At 40.9% G+C, this 21,330-nt stretch overlaps 1 protein-coding gene and 1 pseudogene across 8 annotated transcripts in view; one reads left to right on the top strand and one right to left on the bottom strand.

Moving 5' to 3' along the window:
* Positions 1-21,330, bottom strand: part of LYPD6B (LY6/PLAUR domain containing 6B) — a 195,946-nt gene that overhangs the window by 152,846 nt on the left and 21,770 nt on the right. The gene's annotated exons all lie outside the window — the stretch shown is intronic.
* Positions 13,198-13,650, top strand: LOC129472269 (thioredoxin-like; annotated as a pseudogene).

The raw sequence follows: 21,330 nt of genomic DNA, 5'->3' as shown, positions 1-21,330 counted from the left end.
TCTTGCATGTCTAGGCATCTATAATCATTTATCATGAGAAAGAATATATCACAGTCAAAATCACAACTTGCTTCCTGACGTAGGTTTTGTCTATCATGGCAGCGAAAGCAGCAGAGGTGAAGATCTATGACCTAATCCAGCTGCTCCTCCCAGGGCCTCCCTCATCGGCCATTTTGCCAGTGCTCACGTCTCTCTTATCCCATTAATGTCAGAAAATTCAAAAGACTTAACCAGATGTTTCCCTGCTCCGAGTTACTGCAGACAGATATTAAGGGGGAGAAAATAAGCCTCAAATATCCCATGGGGAGAGAATAAAGTGGGGTGGGGAAACCTGCAAACATCGAGGAAGTTAGGCATTTGAATCTGTGAGGGCAGCAACATGAACATGTGTAAAAAAGAAGTGTGGGAAACCAAGCGAAAAAGTGACTTCAGTACTTAACTACACAATACCTACATAGAAGACAGGATTTTGCATTACTCAAACGGAAGTCTTCACTGGAATACCATACAACCGTTGGGATAAATGAACTCTCACTATAGGCAACAACACGGGTGAAGCCTCATATAATGTTGACCTAAAGAAGTCAGACACTAAAAAGTACATACTCTAGGGCTATATGAAATTTATTTAATTTTTTAGCTAAAAAAATTAAATGTGTTTTAAAATGTGTACCTAAAATCCCAATCAAGCAAAAAAACTTGATGCTGATAGACTTCAGAATAGTGAGGAGGGTGTAGGGATCAAGAAGGGCACGACAGAGAGGCTTGCTGGTCAGGTTCTGTTTCTTGATCCAGATGCCAGTCACCCAGGTATGTTCTGTGTGAGAATTCCTTAAACTGTATGCCTCTATCTATACACAGAAAGCTGTTCCACACAGAGTTCCTTGTTTCCTACAGGCAATGGGGTTGTAAGGGAGGCCTGAATTTTGGCTGTACCCAAGCAGGCTCAGCTGACGAGCTTTAAACATCAGTAATATCTAGATTAAATTTCCAGATCTATACTTCAATAAAAAGTGTAATTCAAAATATGAAAACAATTTAATATCCCTACACCAAGAGACCTCTGACTTCTACTTCTGAAACAACCTCAGAAATGGTGGTATTACCTAAAATCATCAACTTAAAGAAAGTGAAGAGCTCAAGGCAATTGGGAACCAACATCTAGTCTGCATGTAAAGTGAAATTAGACACAGCCCCTGCCACAGCCTTACAAATGACTCTGCAGGCATTAGCAACAATTACTAGGGGAAGTAGTTACAAAGGCCTTTGATCTTCTATTATGTCTTCTATCTGAGATCTCAAGAAGTCAGTAAACAAACAAGGCCCAGCAGTCCTCTGACAGAGCCACCTGTCTGCATCTGTTTACAGCACCAGACCCAGATCCAGCCACCTTTCCACAGTAGCAACTAAATTCAGGAAAGGACCTAGAGGTTACTAAGGTCCTATATAGGAACATCATGACTTAAACTGACTTCATATAAGTTAATTCTCATCTACTGTTTATAAACAGGATCCCGGTCAGACAACAAATCTGTGTCCTAGGTTGGCATTGCCTAATGGATTTTTTATTTATTTATTTATTTATTTGAGATAGTCTTGCTCTGTTACCCAGGCTGGAGTGCAGTGGCATGATCTTGGCTCACTGCAACCTCCACCTCCGAGGTTCAAGCCATTCTCCTGCCTCAGCCTCCCTAGTAGCTGGTACTACAGGTGCACGCCACCACACCTGGCTGATTTTTGTACTTTTAGTAGAGTCGGGGTTTCACCATGTTGTCCAGGCTGGTCTCAAACTCCTGACCTCAGGTGATCCACCCACCTCGGCCTCCCAAAGTGCTGCGATTACAGGCGTGAGCCACCACACCCGGCTGATATACCGGATTCTTAAAAGTGAGAACGAATAGAGAACTTGAGAGAAATAGAACAGCCTGCTACATCAGACCTCCCAATTCTATCTGACCTTTTTGCCTACTGTTATAGATTAAATTGTGCTCCCCCCACAAAATGTACATGTTATAGTTGTAACCCCAAGTACCTCATCAGAATTTGGAAACAGGCCCATTGCAGATGTAATTAGTTAAATGAGGTCATACTGGAGTAGGATGGGCACTGATCCAACACGACTGGTGGGCTCACAGAAGGGTAAATTCAGACACAGACACACACACAGGGAGAACACCACAAGTTATAAAGTTATGCAGCCACAAGCATAGGAAGTACCAGAAGCCAGGAGAGAGGCATGGAACAGTTCCTTCCTTAGTGCCTTCAAGCGAGCCCGGCCTTGCCATCACCTTGATTTCGGTCTAGCATCCAGAACAGTGAGATGATAAATTTCTGTTGCTTAAGCCACCAGTTTGTTACTCTGTTATGGCAACTTTTAACAAAAATACACCTACATATTCCCCTTTGGCGATGTTGGTAAACAAAGCGGTGCTATCCTTATCTCAGAAATCGGGAAAGAAGTGCAGATAAATAAGGCAGATTGCCTTAGATCACAAAGCCACCCAGTTTAGAATTCAGGAATGAGATAAATTTTGTTACAAAAGGTTGTGAGAATGAAAGAAATGACAAAATCCCCTTTTCCGGGGGCCTGCTAACCCCTCTGGGTGGGTTGGTTTAAGATGCTCCAGTCTAAAGGGAACTCTGGGGGCTAAAGCACATCCCGGAAGATGCCTTCTACCCCTAGAAATCTAAGCCAACACCAGCACACCTTCCCCCATAGACTTGGAATTCCCACTGCGAGAATGAATTACTCTTCAAATGTCTGAATCTGCTAAAAAAGAACGTAGTTACTGAAAATGAGGCAAGAAAAAAGAATATGAATAGAAATGGCATTTTAATAAGTAATGAGACTTCAAGGGTGGCTGGTAGTTTGGAATCACTTCTGAACTTTAATAATAGAATTAATCTACACTGTCTTCCAAAAACAGCAGTCCAGCAAAAACCTTGCACAACGGTGTCCATTCAAATGCAGCCACAGAAAATAAAAAGAAACCTCTAAAAGTGATCAATGTTAGATTTTATGTTAGGGTTTTATGAATTGATCTCTGGTTATTATGGATCAGCTATAGTAACATAGTAACATCTAGATTCAATTTAGTATTAGCCAGAATAGTACAGCTAGAGTTTCATTTTCTGAAATTTCATTTCATTTTATGAAATTACATTAAACATAGTAACATCTAGATTCAATTTAGTATTAGCCAGAACAGTACAGCTAGAGTTTCATTTTATGAAATTTCATTTCATTTTATGAAATTACATTAAACATAGTAACATCTAGATTCAATTTAGTATTAGCCAGAACAGTACAGCTGGAGTTTCATTTTCTGAAACAGAAATGCTCTCATTTGAGAGACATTAACTAAGTACCTGCCATAAGCTGGATATCAGTCCAAAGTCAGACACTTGGAGAACAAAACAGATACCAGCCCCACCCTCACAGAGCTTAGAGTTCAGCTCACAAACTAGACTTCAGAGGTAGCTCACACCATGGTAATATTTGCTGGTCTTTTTTAAAAAAAAAAAAAAAAAAAAGACAGGATCTCACTCTGTTGCCCCAGGCTGGGGTGCAGTGGCATGATCATAGCTCACTGCATCCTCAAACCCCTGGGCTCAAATGATCCTCTGCCTCAGCCTCCCGCGTAGCTGGGACTACAGACACAAGCTACCACAACCTGCTAATTTTTATAAATATTTTAGACATAGGGGTCTTGCTATGTTGCCCAGGCTGGTCTCGAACTCCAGGGCTTGAGCAATCCTCCCACCTCAGCTTCTGAAGCTGCTGGGACTACAGGAATGAGCCACCATGTTGGCTGTATAGGTTGGTCTTTTAAGGTAGAAATTAGGTGCCTCATTAGCACGGTAAGGAGAAGGTCAGCCTCTTAAAAGTGAAAATTCAGTGACAACAATCTTGGAAATTTCTATTTGTTCTTTCAAATTGTAAAATGAGCCAGACCTCCATAGCTATCTTTGAAATGAGTTCCTCTTAGGTACACTGTACTGGAAGAGTGTTTCCCCTTGTGTTATGTGGCAACCATGGAAGGAGACAAAGTTATAGCTTGAGAAAACCGAGATCACTGATTTAATCCCCAAAGGACCAGGTAACTTCAGAGACTGTATTCATTATACTGGTTGGCAACCCCAGGTTTTAAGCCACTGGTTTACAGGAAGAGATTATGCTCTCCAAAATACTCAGATGTTGTATGTACAGAACATTTCATGAATGGGAAGGGAAGCAAAAGCAAACACAAATAAAGCCCCATTATAGCAGGAAATGTTCAGGCCTCTGTGCGGAGGTCATGGCGCCTTCTCAAGGGAGGCAGGGGTGCAAGGTGATGGCTGCGTTCCTTCTGCTGCTACAGATGGGATTCCCTCAGTCATTCAGGAACCCTCCCCTGGCCTGACAATGTGGCACTGTGACCCCTGGCCTGACAGTGTGGCACTGTGACCTGACATCCTCAGCCTACCAGGTGAATTAACAGTGTTGACTGTCACATTCCTCAAGTGAATCCTAAGATTCTGAGCAATTCAGAAACAGACACGTTAATAAAGTCTTCCCTCCAGGAAACAGCAGCAGTTGCTTCAAGGAGGAAAACTCAGCTTCAGCCCAAAGCTACACCATTAGGACTTGATGCCATTCCAACTCGCTTTCTTTCTGAATGACATCAGATCACTTTCAGCCAAATGACAAATTGGAAGAATAGATGCCAGTGTGATTAACTTCAGTTTTTACATTATTAAATTTGCATTTTGTCCATTAAAAAGATGCCCAGCACTTCAGAGGATCAGAGCTGGCTCACTGTGCTAATGGTGTTGAGTTTTCACTGTGGCACAAGTGAGCTTAAAATTGGGGCAATTATAACTGTATGTGTTTATGTGGATGTGCTCAGCTCACTAATTTTAAAGAACAAGATACTATACATGAAAAAGTAGGATGGAAACCTTCAAAGCCACTCTCTGCAAATCACTTTAAAAGCAGGCTGAAAACAAACACTCTGAAGTCCTGCTCCAGCAGCGTCCTGGGGAAATCACAAAAAGAAATTAAACTATAGTTAGTTATCACTTCTTATTACATGCCACATCGTCTTTAAGAAAAAAAAATCAAAATGTATAAAAATAAGGTTTTCAAATACAAAAGTATCATATTTGCAGAGTTAATCAATCATGTCCAGGCAGTTATTTAAGGTATGCCAGAAAACAAAGCACTCACTTCCCCAGGCTGCAGGAAAGCGAGTAAGTTTCACTGCTCTCCAGAGCTTTCTACAAAGACCTGACTGGGTGCTGCCTGTGCTCTGGGCATGTCCCCAGTCTGATCTTTTGCCTTATCTTTGAAGAGTTGCAAGCAACTTCCTGGGAATTAAAAATTAGCTGCCAGGGCGTTCTGTGGCATTTTACAGGCCACTGGTCACCAAGTCGTCCATGGCCATGCATTCTAACAGACAGCAGTTCGGCTATGGCCAGAGGCACAGTTTGTCATCACTGCAAATTACAAATACCAGGAGTGCATGTGGGACTGCAGGGCTACAAACTGGGTTAGGAATGTTTTCACTTCTCCCTACTAAGAGTTTCCTCCTCCTCCCCACAGAACCAACTCTAACCCCAGCACATCTTAACCTTGGCACTACACAGCCAAGGAATTTACAAAAATGCCTGAACAGCTGAGGTTTAAAACATTCATAACAACCTCCACTGAATGAAGGCAACCAAGTTTTCCATCCACTTTCAACTCTTGGTCTTTTTTAGTGATGATTTTTTCCCTCTACCTTTTAAGGTAATATATCCATATTATAGCCCATATATTAGATCCAGAACAGTTTTTTTTAAATTTCATCACATATACACAACCACCATTAACATTCCCTTCTTGTCTTTTTTTCATAGAATTTTATTCTGCCTCATACTTAACTTAAAACATACCCTAAATATTATTTTACTGGTGAAATGGACATAGTACTACCATTTCCTTATCCACTCCCTTCTTGTTAGACAAATAACTCACTTTCAATTTTTCCTTATTATGAATTACAGAACATCTTTATGACAAATCTTCTTCTGTGTGTCAACCATTCCCTTGGAAATAGATTTCCAGAGTTAGGCTGAAAACTAACACTTCCAAGAGCTGTTCTCTCAGAGTCCTGGGGAAATTTTTTTAAACTATAGTCATCGCTTCTTATTATATGCTGCATTCTCTTTAAGAAAAAAATCAAAATGTATAAAAATAAGGTTTCCAAATACAAAGGGATCATATTTGCAAAGTTAACCTATTCTGTCCAGGCTGCTATATAAGGCATGCCAGCAGAGAAAGCCCTCACCTCCCCAGGCTGCAGGAAAGCCAGTAAGTTACTCTAGTGCTACTCTGGTAGCTATTAAGTTACTCCAGTGTTAAATCCTGACAGTTCACTTTCCTATATTCAAAACCCATTCTCCCGCTGCTCTGGGTCCTCCGTCTCTCCTAGATTGGGCTCAAACTCCGTCAGCCTCCTGCCTCATCAGCTGGAGCGATGGCCACAGTTTCTGAGGCTTTTTGTCTTTGCTTTTGTCTCTGCATGTTTTTACTCATCCACCAACACTGCCGAACGCACTCAGAAAAGTATTCTGCCAACATTGTTTTTAAAATTATATGGATTACATATTTGTCGATCTTACCTGCTTTTCAGAATATATGACATTTAGTGATCAGAAGCATTTATTAGGTATCTACCACAGAAAAACAAAACTAGGGTTGTCATATGACCAACTTTCCTTTTTGTTAAGATTTTCCACAAATCTGGAGTCAAACCCAGGTCACAGTCAAACTATGCACATTAGTTATAGGTTCTTCTAACTTCTGCCCTCTATTCCTTCACTTACCAAAAAAAATGAGTTTTCTTTTTTCTTTTCTCCAAGAGAAGTTTGACAACTTTTAAAGAGTTTAAAAACATGATTTGTTGGTTGTTATTTGTTTCAGTATCTTATGAACTATTTAACTTCATCACATGAACAGATTTAATGCAAACATACACATTAAGTCTGAACTGGTCAGAAATGTGTTCAATAAAATATACACACTGCAAAACACCATGTAAAACCACAGCCATAAACATATAGACCCATCTAAATAGAAACAGTCAATCTACACTTGATTGTCTGTGTCTACATTTTTCTATTACTATAATATTTGTTTACTACTTATCCAATCAGCACTGGCACTGCCCCATAAGGAAGCAACAGTGAGTGCCAAAGATTTGAGAACAGTTTATAAAATGGGAGGGAAATAGAGGCGAAGGGAGATTTCTGAATTTAAAAATCAAAAGCATAAAGTTTATGGAGCATCTAGGAATTATATACTCACTGGATTTATAATAAAAGTTTCTAAAATACAGCTCTATATGACTGATAGGCTCACTGTGTTTTATGCAATATGAAGTCCTTAAAAAGAGAAAAGGCACCTTTTTTTCTTTAAGATTATTAACACTGATTGAGCACACTATATTGTATATTTACAAAATATATATGACACTGCCAATATGGGTTGCCTTGCGGAAAAAAAACTAGCTGCCTGAAGGAGGAAAAATGGGGGTGGGGGATTCTCACTGTACATTCTTTTGTTGCCTTTAAATGTTGAAGCATATGAGTAAATTACCTATTCAGAAAATAAATTGTATTTTAAAATTTTAAGGCATTTCATAGGATATTCTGGAAACTCAATAAGTGTTAACTCAAATTAATCCATTTCCCAGGAAAGTAAGTGGTAGGCCCCGAGAGACCACTTAGTTCACATTTTTCTTCAAAGAGGGAAACTCCCTTCACTTAGCTACCTTCTAGAATCATGGCAATATTATGTTTTTATTATAGTAACATTTTTTCACCCCAATTACCCTTCTCTGAGGCTGGAAGGGCCCATCAGCACACCTTGATTCACAGTTGATTGCCAAAAGCCTCTCTGCGTGCCCTTAGAAGTCAGGTTCGTGTTGCTGGAAGCAGGGAGAAAACCTCAGAGAATAACCTCTACTCCGTAGGTTGGAGAATCAGGCCTATATGAGCTATAATTATTCCTATTAATGGCATTAAAGTTGATGTTTTAGATCTATATAGAAATAACTGCAACTCAAATCAAAAACAAAAGGAGAGAACAAGTGAGAGAGCACGTGTATGTGTGTGTGTGTGTGTGTGCGCGTCCATGCATGCATGTGTGTGTGTGTGCACGTGTGCCATCACAAAAGTGGCCCTGGGGTCGACCCTTTGAGTAAACATTCACTTGAGCCTCTGACCTGAACCCACATTGACCCACCCCACCTGGACACTGACAGGGCTCCACAGCAGACACCTTCTTTACGTAACTTGCCCATGTCTTGGCTATAAGATCCTCTGAAAGCACTCGTTGCATTTGCAACTCCTGGATTAATATTGATCCTCAGATGCTTGTATGAGCTCTGATTTTCTATTGAGTCTCCATAAGCCAATGGAGCGCGGTCTGTTGAGGCTTCCTTCCCCAGACCCATTACCTCTGCCCTCCTTCTCCTTTTGTACCGCCGTCACCCCGGTCTGGGTCTCCACGCCCTCACTGGAGGCTGCTGTCCTTTCCCTCTCTCATTTAGCTTCTGCTTGTAACTCAGAGGATCAGCAACATGGGCTAAAGGGAAAGGATCAGAGACAGGCAAATCCAGGCTGGGGGGAATCAGTGCATCACCCTCTGCCTGCAGCATTTTGCCAATGGTCCAGCAGGTACCTATAGAAGTGCAGGCACCCGCGCCCACTTGGGTCCCCAAGTCTGTCATCCAAGGAGACACAGCAGTGGTAGGAGGATAAGCAAAAGCAGTGAGTGGAAGAAAAGGGGCCTCAGCAGCACAACGGATCTTCCTGATGCTCTGCTCAGCACAGAGCCCCAAACAGCTGCAGGACACGGCCCAGAACCAACATTGCCTCCCAGCGTCACGGCAGTGGGATTCGACAGGAGGATGGCAAGAACAAGGCAGATCCCAGGACCCAGCCGGCATATCAGTAACAGCAGGAAATCAAAGAAGAAACTCAGAAACACAGACCAAGGAAACACCATGAGGGTGGAAGCAAGGGTGTCACTCAGGGCGTATACCTTCTCTCACTCAGGGCTTCAGCTGGTTTTCTACCTGCCAGCTAATGGGTGTGAAGCTGTCAGGGTGCCTCTGCCCACATCAGCAATGGGTCAGAGACCAAGCGATATACTGGGTTGGGCCTGCTAGTGAAAAGCAAGAGAAGCTACAACTGCACAGGGTTGCAGAAAGCAGTGACAGCTGCCAGCCTGCCATTCTACTCACTCAAAAACCTCTTAACAGCTCTGCCTACCTCACCATTATCATCATCATTAAACCCAGCAGTGACTGGGCATGCACTACCCATGAAGACATCACCTCTTACCATTCTCCCTGCTCACTCTTCTCCAGCCATTTTGGCCTCCTTGGTGTTTCTTGAATAAATGAGGTTAAGTTCCCACCCCAGGGCCTTTGCACTTGCTGTTCCCTCTGCCTAGAAAGCTCTCTCCATAAGTACCTTCAAAGCATTTTCTCTCTCCTCCTTCCATCTTCACTCAAATGTCTCAGACTTTCCTGACCACCCTATTCAAAATTGCAATTCCAGGCCAGGCATGGTGGCTCAAACCTGTAATCCTAGCCCTCTGGGAGACCGAGCTGGGCAGATCACTTGAGGTCAGGAGTTTGAGACCAGCCTGGACAACACGGTGAAACCCCATCTCTACTAAAAACACAGAAATTAGCCAGGCATGGTGGCACTCACCTCTAATCCCAGCTACTCGGGAGGCTGAGGCACAAGAATCGCTTAAACCTGGGAGGCAGAGGCTGCAGTGAGCTGAAATCATGCCACTGCACTCCAGCCTGGGCAACAGAGTGAAACTGTGTCTCAAAAAAATAAAATAAAATAAAATAAAATAAAAATAACCACCCTAGCATTCTCCCTTTCCTGTGTTATCCTTCATAGCATTTATTACATTGACATCCTGTATGTTTACTTATGTGTTTGTTTACTATCCTCTTCACCAGAGGCACATGTGCTGAAAGTCAAGAAACGGTAAAACATAGGGAGACTGAGGAGGGCAGATCACTTGAGATCAGGAGTTCAAGACCAGCCTGGCCAACATGGCAAAACTCTGCCTCTACCAAAAATATAAAAATTAGCCAGGTGCAGTGGTGTGTGCCTGTAATCCCAGCTACTCAGGAGGCTGAGGCAGGAGACTCATGTGAACTTGGGAGGCAGAGGTTGTAGTGAAATGAGATTGTGCCACTGTAGTCCAGCTTGGGTGACAACACAAGACTCTATCTCAAAAAAAAAGGGGGGGTAAAACAACTTTCAAGAGAGAAAAGGTATGTTACCAGCAAAACAACCAATGCCATTATGCCCTTTTTCTTCTTCCCATTGCAAGCCATTTGCCTCCCAATCTTTAACATCTGGACTGAGAGATCTTGTCCTCGAAGTTTTCCTTCGTCGCTCTTTGATTCCCTGGTCTTCTCTTTCTCCAAATGACGTTGTTTATTCTGTGCAAAACTTCACACTAACCAAAAGTGCCTGCCTCGTTTGGCTAGTGGGGGATTTCAATGAGTTAATTCATGCTTAGAAAAGTACTAGGACAGTGCTCAGTCCTCATTAAGTGTCCAGGAAATCACAGCCATTGTTATTATTTAGTATATGCATCTTCTATTATATCTACTGATTCAAGTCTTATTTCTATAGCTAGAGAATAAGCAAACTGAAGGCAAAGATCTTATCCTAGATTTTGAGATTTCCCAGAGTACTTAATCCAGGTTTTTAATAATTATTTGACAACTGATTGATACAAAGTATTTCAACTTTTAAAGATTTGTTTGAAAACCCTTAGAACCTCTATTTAAACAGTGATTCCAATCCTTTACCTCTCCCAGGACTGACCTGGTATGCAAATACAGCAAATCCCTGAAAACGGCATTTATAACAGGAGCTTTGCTACAGCATGAACAGCAAAGCCAAAATACTACACAAAAGATCAAACAAATATTGACTAAGAGAATTTTCCCCAAGGCAACTGTTACAGTCTTATCTTGAATAGAATGTTTGCACAGTTAATTAAGTATTGCTATGGACTCAGCAAAATCCCAGACAGACCCTGCCAAGCCGCGTTTTACATTCCCACTGCGTTATCGCTGTTTACCAAGCCACACACAAGTCCCTCTCCTCCTAGCCCCTCACCTATCAGTCCTGCTAACGCCGGCTGTGGAATTAAATGATAAGTAAGTCATACACCTTTTATCCGTAGACAAAAGATAATGGAATCTCAGTGCCAAGGATTCCATTTACCTATCCCATAGCAACTATGCTCTGTCATTTCCCTCCCAGAAATCAATCAGGCTGCATCTGTTACTACCTGTTGACTTCTTGGAAATGTATGAAATAGTAGAAACATGCAGAGAGAGAGGTGTTTACTGGTTTCACAGAACATGCGTCTATACACTAGATACTAATGAGAGTTTACTTCCTATGATTACCAACCAAGAAGCCTGCCAGAACACCTCAAAATTCACCTCAAAGTCTCAGGCTGTTCTATACAGTGAATAAGCTGATTGCTAGCTTACAATGGGTTGTCTAATTATGGAGAAGGTCAGTTATCATGAATAGAAGCCAACAAGAGTCATTCACAACTTTTCTTCCTTCCCTCCTTCCATTCAGCCATTATTTATTGAGCATTTGTGATGATCCAGGCACTCTTCCAGGCACTGGGAATACCATCAAAAATACAATTACCATAGTCTTAGGAAGGTTATATGAGGGGGGAAGGAGATCAATAAAATAAAGAGGTTAAAATTTTATAGTGTGTTAGATATTAATAAGTGCTAAAGAGCAGAAAAATTAAGAAGCAGGATATGAAATCCCAAAACTCCAGCAGAAGGAATAAACTTGTAGATGGGTAGCCAAAAACATCCTCAGGGAGAAGCCACTATTTGAAGAAAGTGAGAAAGCCAGCCTTGTAGCTTAGTGGGGAAGAGTCTTGCAGGGGGAGAAAATTGCAATGCCAAGGTCCTGTGGCAGAGCATGGCTGGCGTGTTGGGGAACATTAAGGAGGTCAGTGTGGTGAAGCCTGGTGCTCACTGGGAGACATGGAAGGAATACGCCCCAAGAGAAACAGGGAGCAAGAGCCTATAGTGCCTTGCTTCCAAAACACATGCATTTTTATTCATCACAGAAAAGCCACCTGTTTACCAAATTTTCATGTACTCACAACTCTCCAGCCATTATTTTTCTAAGAATTTATGTATTTCAAGAAAATGATTCACATACACACACGTACACATACACACACCACCCATCCCTGCAATTAAAACAAACGAACACAAAGTTGTACAGCTAGCCAACATATTTGTCTGGGAAAAGCTCTTAAGCTTCTATTAGTAAAAATGAAAACTGTTCATGGCTTTGAGTGTAAGCTTCTGTAGGACTGGAACCAGGCCTCACACTGAGTACTGGACACTACTCAGCACTATGGGCAACTGGGCACTCGGTGACGCTGTGGAAAGATGTCATGCTGGCTAAAAATAATAACATGCAGAGTTATAGGAGACAGGAATGTTGAAATTTACCACAGGGACTTTTTTTAATGTGGCAATGCTTCAAAGTCTTTGGCAAATTTAAATGCCAAGCTGGCTCATGCAGTATCCAGACCACACATCCTTCCTGCCCAACCAGCTTCTCAACATAAATAAGATGCTATCAGCCAAAATCTGTGACACAGCAGGGTTTGGGGTGGTACCTTAAGATCTGCTATCTTCCAATTCTATTCAATCCTAATCAACCCAGTTTCATTTATCACAGAAACAGTTTTCCATTATGAAACATTCATAAACAATTCTACTGCAGTGACTCCACTGTTCCTAGGTATGCACAGTCTATGTCACCAAAGCAAAAAGCACGACTACAAGGCATGTCCTGTGTAACAAGAACTAGTTATTATGTTACATGGATATTTTGTGTAATGATAAGAAAAACTAAAAATGTAAAGAAAGTTATGATTATTAACGACTAGTTGTAATTCTGCCTCCATCAAGTTCTCCCGAGCCCACTCCCACTGGCCCACCCACAAAATGGACAAATTCCTGTGGCTGAGTCACTTTTCTGGCTCTCCTTGGTTGCAAGTTATACCAAAACCGAAAAAAAAAAAAAAAAGTCTACATAGTAAAGAACTTTGGGGTGGGGGCTGGGGGAGAGCAGTTGAAACTTCAGAGAGGTATGGATAGGGAAGTAAAAACGAGTTTTAAGAAGTGATCTGGAACAGTGTGGAACAAGAGACAGAGGAGATAATTTTTAGAAATGTTTCTTAGAAGACCTCAGCAGCCAAAATGGTGAAGCAAATTGAGCAGAAGTTTGCTTTTCAGGAAGCCGTGGAGGCTGCAGGTGATAAACCCGGAGTAGTTGACATCTCAGCCACATGATGTGGGACTTGCAAAATGATCAAGCCTTTGTTTCATTCCCTCTCTGAAAAGTATTCGAACATGATACTCCTTGAAGTAGATGTGGATGACTGTCAGGATGTTGCTTCAGAGTGTGAAGTCAAATGCACGCCAACCTAGTTTTTTAAGAAGGGACAAAAGGTAGGTGAATTTTCTGGAGCTATAATAACAGGAAAATCTTGAAGCCACCACTAATGAATTAGTCTAATCATGTTTTCTGAAAACATAACCAACCACTGGCTATTTAAAATTTGTAATTTTTTATTTACAAAAAGTATAAAGCATGGAGACTATATACCCAACTGCCATCTGGGTGACAATAAAATATTAACTCAAAAAGAAAGTGTTACTAATGTTCTCTGAAAAATGCAAATGAAGCTTGAAAATTCAGAAATACTTGTTTGCTACTTTATTTTCTGAACTGTGTTCCTCTCAATGGTAAGTTGTATCAATTACTCTTGGAACAACTAGACTTGGATAAAGAGTCTGTGGACATAAGAAATGCACCAAGTTTTTCATTTAACATAATACATTCTGCTACTGAGGGCAATGATGTATTCCAAAACAAAGCATGGCCAAGTGGCTAGAGGGAAAATCATGGCCAGACTTCTCCTGCCCTACCTCAAACACAGAAGCCAGTTATTCTACAAAGGTTAAAAATTACATGCTGATTTCTTCTCAAACTGCCTAAAAAAGCAGAGATTTGGGCAAAGACTTTTCCAGTCTTAGCAAGAAGCCCGAAAAACAAAAACCTCCATCCTCACAGTGGTGAGGTGTTCCCACTCACCTTAGAAAAACGGGACTTTCTGTTGAGATCATTCCCTCCCTCTCCCCTCCTATCAGGCCAGTTTGAGAGGAGGGTGGTCACACATTCTTCCAAAGCAAAAGCTTTTCTACCCTCTAGAAAGTTTTGGTCAAAGAAGATTCACATATAATATAGAATACATGCTACCAGTGAGTAGTCAATTAAATTGTTCTGTTGCACAAAGAAGATAATAAATTCTCCATTTGGACTGTGAAATAACTATTTGAGACATTAATGATTATACCAGGAAACTTCCTAAATTATATAATATTTAAATAAAAATTAGAGAAGAAATTTTCTTTTAAGACAAAGATTATCTAAGAGAATTCCCTTAAACCAAAGGAAAAAAGCAAAGACTGTAGAGTACCACTTTATAGCCCTACAAAGGTAATATATAATGCCTACAATCAGAAAAAAAAAACGAAGCTTTAGAAACTTATACACAGAAAAGATAGGAAAAAATATATACACTTTTCAAATCTTATCAATAAATATACTAGAGGGGCACATTGCTTTTTACTTTTTACTTTTCTGTGTTTTCTGAAGCTCTCATAGCATGTATTAATTTATAATGGAAAATTAATTTATAATGGAAACCAACTTTTTCAAAGATGTTTAAATTATTAAAACATTCAAAGATTAAAATGTTTATTAAGGATCATAAGGTATAAATATAAAATATGATCGGAAAAAGCATTCACAACTGATCATGTCACCTTTCCCAGATAAACCATTTACATATTATGCACCCGTGCTTCTCAAACTGAAGCAGGCATAAGAACCACCCGGAGAGTGTGTTGAAATACAGGTGATAGGAACAGTAGGCAGCCATAAAAAATAAGGAAATCATGTCCTCCGCAGGAACATGGATGCGGCTAGAAGCCGTTGTCCTAAGCAAATTAACATGGAACAGGAAACCAAATACCACATATTCTCTCTTAGAAGTGAGACCTAAACATTGGGTACTCATGGAAGTAAAGACAGCTACAAGAGACACGGGACTACTACAGGGGACTGGAAGGAAGGGGTGCGAAGGTTCAAAAGCTAACTATTGGGTACTATCCTCACTATCTGGGTGACAAGATCAGTTGTACCCCAAACCTCAGCATCATACAATATACCCATGTAACAAACTTGCACATATAACCCCTAAATCTAAAATAAAAGTTGAAGTTATTTTAAAAAGGAAACAAATAATGGTTAATAGAACATAGTGTCTCTAGACACAAGACACAAATGGGTAGCCAAAAATTGTACTGCCCAATCTGTACCATGGGCCAGTGAACTATAGCCCATGAACTAGCAGCCTATTTTTGTAAATAAAATTTTATTAGGGCCAAGCGCGGTAGATCAGACCCGTAATCCCGACACTTTGGGAAGCCAAAGTGGGCAGATCTCTTGAGCTCAGGGGTTAGAAACCAGCCTGAGTAACAAGGTGAAAACTAGTCTCCATGAAAAATACAAAGAAAAAGGGCCACACACAGTGGCACGCCCCTGTAGTCCCAGCTACTTGGCAGGCTGAGGCGAGAGGACTGCTTGAGCCTGGGAGGTGGAGATTGCAGTGAGCAGAGATAGTGCTACCGCACTTCAACCTGGGCATCAGAGCAAGACCTTGCCTCAAAAATAAATAATAAATAAGTTGTATTGGAACACACACAACACAAAAGACCCCCACAGGTGATAGAACCTGATAATCTGCATTTTAACAAGCTCTCAAGTAGTACTGATGCTGCCAATCAACCGGGCTCACTTTGAGTAACCAGGTTGGATGCAGCAGGAAGTGACTGGAGTCTAGCTTGGGTTCTCTCCCAGGAAGCATGCCACGCTTATTCTAGATTGGGCAGAAGAGAAAGTGAACCCAAGATTCCACCTTCTTTCCGAGTCCTAAAGCAGGAGCACAGATTCATTTCTCTCTAATCAACCCTTGGTGATTAAATGCTTAGTCATGTCCTTACTAGGGGGTCAATGAAATTAAGATAATCATGATTCCAGGACTAACAAGCTTGTTAGAGCATCTGATGGGACCAGCCTTTGGATCAACTTGGCAGACTGCCTCTGCCCTCCCTAGAATTCTCCATACACTTAGCAAGTCTTTTGACAGTAGTTTTCAAACACACATTGTTTCCTACGATGATTTTGTTAGATGTCTAAGAATAGGAGGTAGTCCATGAATTCAGTATCTATCACTCATAAGGAGACAAAAGAAGGCAGACACACACTTCATGAGCTGCCCAAGAGGGAGGGAGGGTGAACTTCAAAACAGTTCAGGCAGTCCCTGCCCTTTTACTCCCAACCATGCACTCCTCAGACACATCGCAGCCCTCTGGGAATCAATGCCAAAAATCACACTCAGAAACTCCACAAAACCTCAGTAATAGACTGCAGTGCCTAAGAAATTACTCAGACCCAACTCAAACTTCTCTACCAGGCCAGCCCATCAAAGCACCAGAGGGTGACCATCATGTTTCCTTACACCCCAAGGAAGAAAGTACCTGGCCGAGAGGCCTCCACATTCCAGGCAGTGACAGCCCCTGAGAGGAACTAAATTAACCATTCAGATGAGCACAGAGAATTCCCACCAGCCTCCAGGTCCCCAAACACCACATCTGCCATTTATTCCCAGTGCTGTCATTTCCTGCCTGCGGTGAGCTAACTACACGCAGTGGGAATTCTGGAGCTGCCGGTTCTAATGTTTATCCACTGTTAACTCGTTGTGTGACCTCAAAGATACGTCTCTAGTGCCTTTATTTCCTCTGCTATAAAAGCAAGATAAGGGAATGACATGCTTGACAAAGTGTCCTAATATAATACTATAGTCATTGCTATCCTCAAGATGCTCACAGGAATTGTAATTAACATGTCTCTTTTACTGAGGCCTTTAAAGATAACTGATGACATGTTGTCAAAAGTGTGGGATCTCAAATGATATTTGCTCTTTTGTTAAAACAGGTTTTAGTGGCAAATGATACCTATAAAACTGTTGATAAAAGCGGTATTGAATGTGCTTCTTTGTAAATCATTGATCATTCAAGGGGGTGTCCATAACCGTAACTCTAATCATGACTTCATAAGTAGAGAAGATACTAGAAAAGTCACCCTAAGTTAGTTTTCCATAACCTTAACATTCAGCATTGAAAACATAAGCAAAATAGGGCTGTATTTCTAAAACTATGTTTTAGAAGACTAGTTAGTGACAAAGTCTGTGCTGCTATATCAGAAAAGCTGGTTTCAAAACATTTTGTATAAAAAACAATCAGTATAATCAGATTTTGTAAGTCTATATGGGCATGGAAAAATATTCTATAAATGGTAGCTATTAAATTCCACATGTATCTGCTACGGCCCTTGCCCTTTTCTTCTGCATTTGAGTTAGCAATATATTCGTTATAACATATTGTTAATCATTTATGTGTCACAAATTTACTGTGAATTGTCCCAGTCTTTTATACAGAGTTTTAAATTCAAATATTCAAACTTGTTCATTTTTTCCTTGCTAGTTGTTTCTTTTGCTTTAAGGCCACAGAAATTGTTGTTCCTGTACAAACCTAATACATATTATGTTTTCTGCTACTTTTTCTATAATTTGATTTGCAACATTCAACCTTTTGGAATTTATTTCTGGGATATGGCATGTTTAGTGGGTTCTAAATTGATACTTTATTATGTTCAACCCCTGTGTTAAATAATCCTTTCTCACTACTTTATTTTGAAAACTTTAGCTACATGTAGTTGGCAAATTATCCTAATTCACTTTTAAAATATAAGACATAAACAACTCAAAGTAAAAACCCAAATATACATGGCAGCTTTTTAAGAAATCTCAGTCAGACATTTTCAACAAATCAAATCATCATCAAGCCATTTCCACCTCAGTGGAGCATCAGTCAGCTAAGAATTCCTGTTAAAATCAGTCCTTCCAATTTAAGAGAAGACTTTGACAATCTAATTGCAGGGTATATAAGTATATGGTAGCTGAGTCATCAACTACTGTTTGAATTCAATAGTGTTATGGGGAGGGGCTACTTCTTGGGTGGCAATGTTATTTTAACCCTGAAACAACTGAAAATAACAACCCTTGGCCTGAAAAAAATAAAAGTAAAGAAGTAAAATTCATTGTTTAATTTGGTCAAGATTTGGCACCGTCGTTTTCACTCTATTGATTTTTCCTCCAGATGTATTAGAAACCTGACATACACAATATGTACCATATAAATTTCCACTTGTTGTTAGGTTTCTAATGTCTGCATCTTGCCATTCCCATTAAGATATAAGTTCCTGAAATGCAAAGGCTGTGCTTAATAGGGAAGGAAGGAAGAGAGAGAGAGAGGGAGAAAGGGAAGGAGGGACTTGGTGAACCTTGCAGCTCCTTCTTTACTGAGCCTTGCTTACAGGGGACACTCAGGAAAATCTGCCATTAGACAACTATTTCAGGACTTCAGCCACAAATGATACTTAAAAAAAAAAAAAAAGAACATGTATCACTGAAAGCTTTCATTTGAATTCATCTCCCCTACTGACTAATACAGACAGATTTCTGCCATCAATTCACACCCTGAAGCACAGGACACGATGATCTTTCTTTTCATTTGCATAGCTACGATTCGTCATTATCTAGCCCTATTTTTTACTCAACAAAATAACATTGCACCTTTAAGATTTCTGCATGTCTATTCTTGTCGTGGTTATTTTGAATTCTGCCTTTCAGAAGCAACTACTTTAAGGAGAAAAAAATCATCACTTCTCAGGTATACATTTGGCTTGATTTTATAATGTAAGCTTTTCTGGGTTCATTTTCCTGTTGCTTTTCCATGTAGGGAAGGAATGCCTGAGACAGGTTCCTCTGGAGCAATAGAGTTGATGAAGTCCTCAACTCTGTAATCTCTGCTTTTAATCCCCTTCTCCAATAAATGGGCTAGAGAAAGCATTGCCATTATCATGATCATCATCAATGCTACAATTTACTGAGCATCTTCTAGATGCCAATCACACTGCTACATATTTTACATGTGATTTTCAGTGCTGTTTTTGTTATCCAAAAGATTCTGCCGGGCGCGGTGGCTCACACCTGTAATCCCAGCACTTTGGGAGGCTGAGGCAGGTGGATTACCTGAGGTTGGGAGTTCGATACCAGCCTGACCAACATGGAGAAACCCCGTCTCTACTAAAAATACAAAATTAGCCTGGCGTAGTGGCACATGCCTGTAATCCCAGCTACTCGGGAGGCTGAGGCAGCAGAATTGCTTGAATCCAGGAAGGCAAAGTTTGCGGTGAGCTGAGATCGCGCAGAGCTGGGATCGCGCCATTTTTATTCCAGCCTGGGCAACAAGAGTGAAACTCCATCTCAAAAAAAAAAAAAAAAATAGATTCTACAATGTTTCTCCTTCCTATCCCTGAAAAAATGCTCAATTTAATCTTATACTTAATTATTAGGTGTAATTTTAGAAATATTGTTTAACTTTTTAACCTAATAAATATCATTATAAGAAATTTGATGCTTACTTTTATAATGTACTTATATTATCAAATGTAAAATAGAAAAGTATACCCTACAAGAATGTCTTGCCTGTCTCCATTTCTCTCTTTTCTGTCCGGGAAGAATGGATATGTTTGTCACACACCATAAGAAGTCCAGGGAAAAGGAGGGAGATTATTTTACGTGCTGGCCAAAGAATGGTATTTGACTCCTTCCATCACTGCCCCCATCCTCCCAAGCCCCGGGGAATCCAGGAGAACGGAGAGGTAGAGTTACACACCAATAAATACTAACTGGGCTGCCTCCCCCGTCCTCTCTCCCAGCATTCGTCTAGGGTGACAACTCGAGAGTCAGGCTTGCCTCACAGGGGCTCCCAGGGAGTAGAAAGAAAACCCAAGGAGTCCCCCAAAAATGCGATTCCTTCAATTATACTGGAATAGAGTCACCTAAAAACACATAGAAACAAACACGTATTTCATTACTAAATCTAAACACTAAGTCTTATAGCAATTTGCATTCATGACAAACCATGTTCAAGAATGCACTGCAAGGATCGCTGGAGCCCAGGAGGTCAAGGCTGCAATGAGCTATGATGGCTCCACTGCACTCCGTCCTGTGGGACGGAGCAAGACCCTGTCTCAAAAAAAAAAAAAAAAAAAAATGCACTGCAGCCTGGTAAGTCTGAGAAAGGCTACAGAGCATGCCTGCAGAAACACCTCTGCTCATCTCTAAGCTTTCCATTAAGTATTACTGGAGATACCACCATCCCCATCTCATTCCACAGAGTCTAGATCCAAATCCACACTAGCAAATCCACACTAGATCCAAATCCACACTAGCCCTCTCTCAAAGGCTCTGAAAGCAAGAGAAAAAACACATTTGCTAGGCCCATAGGTTAAATTCTAAATGACTGTAGGAAGGTCACTAACTGAAACCAGACCCTTGGGGTGCCAAGCATGCCCAAGGTGGCTGTCGACTGCCCATCATGGAAGCTCCCTCTGGGAAGCTACAAAGATGCAGATCAGGAGACATTGAATGCAGCCTGTGCCCCACATTGTTGACCCCGATCCTTCACCTATCCCTGTGTTCCTACCCTTTTAGAAGTGACTCTACCATAGGAGAGCAATATAAAGTCCTGCCCATTGATTCTAACTTTGCTGGGTGGCAGCCTAGGCCTTAAGAGGATTGCAAGTTTCCTCTTAGCCCTGACAGCTATACCACTGCCTTGGGAAGCTGCCCCAGGATGCCACTGTCCTCAGCTTGGGTCCCAAACTGCATGCCCAGCGAGGTCTCAGCCAAACCCCAGGAAACTCACAACTGCAGGAGTAATAATAAATAATTGTTGTTTTAAGCCACTGTGTTTTACAGTATTTTTACATGGTATTATTACACCAGTAGTTAACTAATACACAGTGTAGGAGACTGCTCATAGAAAATATACGTCCCCTTCCCAGAAAAAGGATAACTAGATTTCTGTATGTGCTGTTGTTATGAGAGGCTTAGGTGAATTTACTTAGTTATTGCTCATAACAACCCTACAAGACAGATAGGATTTTTATCCCTATTTAAAGATAGGGCAGCAGAGACAGTTAAGTAACTTGCCCACAGTT

Source organism: Symphalangus syndactylus, chromosome 22 (genome assembly GCF_028878055.3).
Source record: "Symphalangus syndactylus isolate Jambi chromosome 22, NHGRI_mSymSyn1-v2.1_pri, whole genome shotgun sequence".
NCBI lineage: Eukaryota > Metazoa > Chordata > Mammalia > Primates > Hylobatidae > Symphalangus > Symphalangus syndactylus.
The sequence above is the reverse complement of the archived record's forward strand: the minus strand, read 5'-3'. Positions and strand labels throughout refer to the sequence as shown.